This window comes from Rhea pennata, chromosome 16 (genome assembly GCF_028389875.1).
Source record: "Rhea pennata isolate bPtePen1 chromosome 16, bPtePen1.pri, whole genome shotgun sequence".
Taxonomy (NCBI): domain Eukaryota; kingdom Metazoa; phylum Chordata; class Aves; order Rheiformes; family Rheidae; genus Rhea; species Rhea pennata.
In genome coordinates this window covers 18709813-18715780 of record NC_084678.1, presented here as the reverse complement: position 1 = coordinate 18715780, position 5968 = coordinate 18709813, and the positions used below count along the sequence as shown (strand labels likewise).

The 5968-nt window shown below is 53.4% G+C and overlaps 1 long non-coding RNA gene across 1 annotated transcript; it reads right to left on the bottom strand.

Moving 5' to 3' along the window:
- Positions 1–302: 302 nt before the first annotated feature.
- On the bottom strand, positions 303–3889 carry LOC134147756 (uncharacterized). Its single transcript, XR_009960058.1, has 5 exons — positions 3818–3889; positions 3393–3559; positions 3018–3233; positions 1494–1677; positions 303–583 (listed from the first exon to the last, which is right to left on the bottom strand). It is a non-coding gene; the product is annotated as an uncharacterized LOC134147756 (long non-coding RNA).
- Between the last annotated feature and the right edge of the window lie 2079 nt (positions 3890–5968).

Here is a 5968-nt window from a genome sequence, read left to right as displayed (position 1 = left end):
AGACCCTCAGCAACAAACTACATAAACCTCGAGTGAAAAAGTCCAAACCCTTAGCTTTAAGCAAGGAACGCCACAGCACCCACAAGCATGAGAACAGTAAGAAGCGGCCAAAGAGTTTTGCCCACAGCTTAGGAACTTTCCCCTTCATTTAGAAGGGCAGCAGAACAGGAAGACGTGCACCACAATCCTGTTACAGTTGCTGTTTAGAGGCTTGGGCTTAGTCGCCGCTAAAGCATAAGCACGTGCACAAATCGTGCCGCTGGATCGCGCCAGGCTGCGCGACCACTGAACGCACCTGAAACGCTGCAAGCGCTAATTCGTCTCCCCCACGGACCGTTGATAGTTTTGCTCCTCTCAGCTCCGCGGGCAACCATCCACGGCCAGTGACACCCGTAACCGCCAAGGGCAAAACCACTGCCACGTCCCAGCCCTGCTCACACGCAACGCAGCCCCGGGACTTAGCTGCGTCCACGCCGCAAGCCTGGGCTCGCCTTCCGCTCGTCTTCGGCGGCCAGACGCAGATCTCTGCGGAGAGCTCCCAGCGACGACAACGCTCTTTCGACGGCCAGACTACGCTTAGCACCTGCGAAGAAGCCGGAACAGCTACCGAGAGGCCAGGCAGCCGCACGGCCCTCCTAGAGCTACTCCCTAGTCCACAGTTACGACTGACTGTAACCGACCGATAACCCATGTAAGGAAAGAAGGCTCAGAGGAGTCGAACGCAGGCAAGATGCCCCTGAAGCTCAGGAACGGTATAAGTGCATACGTGGCTCAGCCCAACACAGAGTATAAGGCCTGAACAACCAACAAAGGAAATTTTGGAGAGAGCGACGGGCTGGAGCTGGCTTCAACCCACGTATTCCTTCCCGGCGACGTCGTGACGGTGAGTGTATTATAGAGTCCGGTAAGACGATTTACACTTGTACTGTGATTTCAGTATATTACTGTATCACTCCTCTAAATCAAAAATCTCACGTAACGTCACATACCTTTAAATTAAGCCACTGTAATAACATTGTGCTCTCCGTGTGTGTCGAATATGTAGAAGAACCCTGTCAGAGAGTACTAGGCTCTGACACTGACCCTCAACGCGAATCAAACCACCTGGGAGATTCTCGTTTTAGAGCTTTTTCCCTCCCAAACCTTTAACGATGGTTTCCTAACCTGGGCAGATGCAGTGCCCCCCCTCCACCCCCCCCCAGCATTGTAACAGTTTTCATCCTGGGATCCCAAGTTGCTCTTATGACGTGAAGCAGCAAAGCAAGGCAAAAGGCAGGTGGGGTCCCGGCTTACTCATCTCGCCACAAAAATTCTTATTTTAGGCCTCACCACTTCTTCCAGGTAAACAGAGCAAAATACAGCTCCAAGCAGGCAGCTGAGGCTTCACGCAGACCCGGTGGCCCTGCCAGCAACAACAGGGCCACGGTGACCGGGCTACCCGTCGCTATTCCCTGCTCCCTTTGCCCACCTGTGAATTGCGGCTTACTACTCACAGGTAGGGATGCGGCCAACCTTCCTACGGCCGAAGGCTCCTTGTCGGGACCGGGAGGAGAACCTTTCCGCTGGCATTTGGATCCTACCGGCTGCTCCTGACACGCGATAACTTGCGGAGGTCCGAGGGCGGTAGCCTGTAATTCTTCACGGCAGCGTGCAGTCGTTCCCTGACGTTACGAATGCCTAGGATTAACGCAGTTTATAAATGCTACCGCTGTAAGGCGTAAAGACGTGCTGAAACGTGTGCAAGCAAAGAAAACGTCTGTGTGTCTGACAGGACGATGCAGATGCATCAGCGCCTAGAGCTCAAGAGGGGGCTAGCAACCCCTCTTGGGTGACATTCTTCTAGCAGGCTGTCTAGCTGAACTCCTCCGTCTTGCCTAAGAGTCTGCCTTGGGACGTTATAACTTTGTCTGCCACCACTTGTCGATGGAGGCATAGTAAAATCCGTCACCCTACAAAAGTACAGAGGAAAGCAAAACAAAAAAACCACCTCCCCCCAAAACCACCAAAAAAAAAAAAAAAAAAAAAAAACCTCTGCAGAAAATCGTGAGAATCCAAAGCGGTTTATAAGCACAAAAGCAGCTCTAACACACACACACACACACGCAGGCAAGGTAAACGGGGAATACGCAGGCCACAAACACCACTTCCCCCACCCGTTTTGGAAGGTGCGAGGACGCTCGGGTGTGCTGTGAAAGGGAAGTTAGAGTAAGTGGCCGCTAGAGATTAACCTGCTGGAAACCTTCTGCGTCCTGGTTTTTGGCGCAAGCATGCTCTGCCCCTCAGTCAATTCAGGCACGCGCAGGAAGACTCACTGCTCGCAACGCTCGCACAGTAAGCCCCCCCTCCCCGGCTCGTTAACATGAGCGCCCACTGAGCCGCTTGCAGAGATGATCCCCTGCTGTCCAGTCGCGTGCCGGGCGTTACTTCTACAGAAGGACCTGAGCGTGTTGGACTGCCTCTGTCCTATCAAAGGTAGAAGTCTCAAAGACCGTTACAGCCCAGACTGCTGCTAAATGGCCTTTCTCACACCCAGAGAGTTTGTGTTCTGGCCTCAGAGGGGATGCCAGGATCTTGCTGTTGGCACCTGCTTTCCCTCACCGCTGTTTTCTAACAGTGCTGCTCCCACAGAGTCAGCAGATGTGGAAAGCATTGCTGAAAACGGCTTGCCTTGTCGCGGGAATTTGAGGGCAGGAGATGTTACTCAATTCCACGAGGCTTTAACGTTTCCTCTATCTGCTACCTTCCTCTTTCCCCAAATACCACTGCCAGGTGACTAACCAGGGGGTTGCACTAATTGATCCCTCTGAAAACCATCTCTTAATTTTACAGTTCGTGCACTTTCTCCCTCCCTCTCTTTCTCCCTCTCCTTCTTCAGAAACTTTGGCCACTTCAGTATCATTCCCCTAAGATAATAATTTGCAGTCTCATAGCTTTTAAACTAGGATCTTTCACAAACAAGTTAAGTCACACGCGCAGAAACACACGTACGTAGCGTGCTTGCTGTAAGGCGGACAGACCTTCGTTATACGTCTGTGATCTGTTATTTCGATCGCTACTAACAGTGAGCCTTCCTAGTCAGGAAGGACGGGCTTTCGTTTGCGGGAGATGGAGACGGCTCTCGGCTGGTTCCACGTGGTTTTCGCACCTCAGCTTGCTTATGTTTTTCTGGTCTCTTCAACTTCAGCCGTGGCAATTCGTCTGAAAGTGTAAGTATTGTATCCTTCCCTTTCTATCTGCACACGTAGGATAACAAGACAAAACACAAACAGCCAAAGCAAAACTAAGGTGGATGCACTTAACGGTATCCACAGGGCAGGAAAGGGTTGCTTAGCCTTCAGTACTGCCTCTGGGAGGCCGAAATAACAAACAGTCATTACCAACAGTCGCCTTACTTGCCTGTGGCAGAACACCTCCTTCTGCAGCAGTTGCTGGGGATATCAGGGGTCTACTGCATTTTTGCTTCCTCGTTTCATTCACTTCGTCCCTTAGGTATTAATCACAAAAAGACCGCTTGTCCGGCTTTCCTCTCCGTCAGCATTTACTATCGTTGGTTCTAGCTCTGTAACAAAGAGAGAAGCTGCCATTTTACTCTCAATGAAAGGCAACGAAAGCATTTACGCATGTTCTTTTTTTCTCTTTCCCGTGTTCTTCCCCCTTTTTATACTTCTTTTTTCTTCTCCTCTCCCCTCCTTTCTTAAAGGAAAGGTCTCAATACAGCACTTTACATCATACGTTACGGGGTAAACTGTTTGGAAACATTCCGTACAGCAATTAGGGCTAGGATATTAGACAGGCAGGCGCATCACCTGATGCTTACCTACGCCATCTTCCATGAAGCCTTGTTTTTATCCTGCTTCAGTACTATCGTTACTGTCTTGTACCCTTTCTCAAACGTTCGCACGCACCTGCTTAACCAACAATTCCCTCGGTCTTTAACTACACGGAAGAAGGACAGCACTTGATGTGCCTGTCTCTGTTCCCGACCTATCACCTTTTCGATTCAGCTCCCATATTCCTCTTACACTCACATGCTTGCCTCATAGGTGATGACCAAATAGCTGGTTCGCTACCTATAGCCACTTCTCTTCAAGATGTCCCCGTTTACAGCTCAGCTGTCTTGGCTGCCAACACCTTCTTTGGGCACCCTCTTTCCACATTCATAACAATGGCGCGCGCTGCCTTTCTCGTTCTCTCAATCCTAACCCTAACCCGAATGCCCTAACCCTAACGCCCTAACCCTCTGGGGCAGAAGGAAAGCTGAAAGAGCAGTCCCGAGTGCTCTGCAGGGTTTCTGAGGGGACTCCTGGAGGCAAAGGAGACTCTGGGGAGGAAGGAAGATAGCTGGAGGCATTCTGGGGAGACTGGAGGGTTCCTGAGGGAGCTGGGGAGGCCAGAAGGCAGCTCTGGGGCACACAGAAGGCTGAAGGGGAAGTCCAGAGTGTACTAGAGCGGAGCTAAGGCTTCTGGAGGGCCAACACAGGTCAGTCGAAGGAAAATAAAAGGCGAAAGGGGCAGGCCAAAGCAGAGCAGTGGGCTGCTGAAGCGGCTGGAGTGCCAACAGAAGGCTCCAGGAAAGGAAGAAGGGTCTTGGGGATTCTGAGGGGACAAGAGGGGGCCTAATGGGTCCAGAGGGCCCCAGGACAAACTTCTGGGGCAGAAGGAAAGCTGAAAGAGTAATCCCGAGTGCTCTGCAGGGTTTCTGAGGGGACTCCTGGAGGCAAAGGAGACTCTGGGGAGGAAGGAAGATAGCTGGAGGCATTCTGGGGAGACTGGAGGGTTCCTGAGGAGTCTGAGGGGGGGCAGAAGGCAGCTCTGGGGCACACAGAAGGCTGCAAGGGTAGCGCAGAGCGCACTAGAGCAGTGCTAAGGGGTCTGGAGGGCCAACAGAGGTCTGAGTGTAGAAAATAAATGGCCAAAAGAGGTTGCTAAAGGGCAGCAGCGGGCTGCCGAAGGGACTGGAGCACCAACCAGGGGGCCCCAAGGCCAGAAGACGACCTCCAGTGGGATTCTGAGGGCACTCCAGGAGTGCTTCAGGGTGCAGAAGGCGAGAAGAGAGCTCTGGGGCAGAAGAAAGGCTGGAAGAGTAGTCCAGAGTGCCCTGGGGAGAGCCCAAGGTGCCCAGAGGGCCCCCAAAAGACTCTCGGGAACAAGGTAGGAATCCGGAGGGGTTCTGAGAAGACTGGGTGGTTCTGAAGGGGTCCGCAAAGGCAGAAGCCTGCTCTCGGGCCACCGTTCCATCCAAAAGGGGCGTCCTCTAGAGCGCAAGAGGGGTCGTCGGGGCTCTAGAGGGCCAGGAGAAGACTCTGGGGCACCGTGGAGGTCAAAAGAGGGGTGCGGAGCAGAGCAGAGGGTCACAGAGAGGGCTGGAGGACCGAAGGAGTCCTGCGGGGCAGAATGAAGGCCTGCGGAGGGGCTCTGACGGGGGTCGAGGGCTGCTAAAGAGGCTGAGGGACTAGAAGACAGCTGTGGGGCACAAGGAAGGCTGCAAGGGTAGTGCAGAGCGCACGAGAGAGGTGCTAAGGGCTCTAGAGGGACAACGGAGGTCAGCAGATGGAAAACAGAAGGCTAAACCAGAGCAGCAGGCTGCTACAGGGGCCAGAGCAGCAACTGAGGGCTGCAGGGCGAGACGAAGGGCTCCTGGGGCATTCTAAGCGGGCAAGAGGGAGGCTAATGGGTCTAGAGGGCGCCAGGACAAACCTCTGGGGCAGCAGGAAAGCTGAAAGAGCAGTCCCGAGTGCTCTGCAGGGTTTCTGAGGGGACTCCTGGAGGCAAAGGAGACTCTGGGGAGGAAGGAAGATAGCTGGAGGCGTTCTGGGGAGACTGGAGGGTTCCTGAGGGAGCTGGGGAGGCCGGAAGGCAGCTCTGGGGCACACAGAAGGCTGAAGGGGAAGTCCAGAGTGTACTAGAGCGGAGCTAAGGCTTCTGGAGGGCCAACAGAGGTCAGTCGAAGGAAAATAAAAGGCGAAAG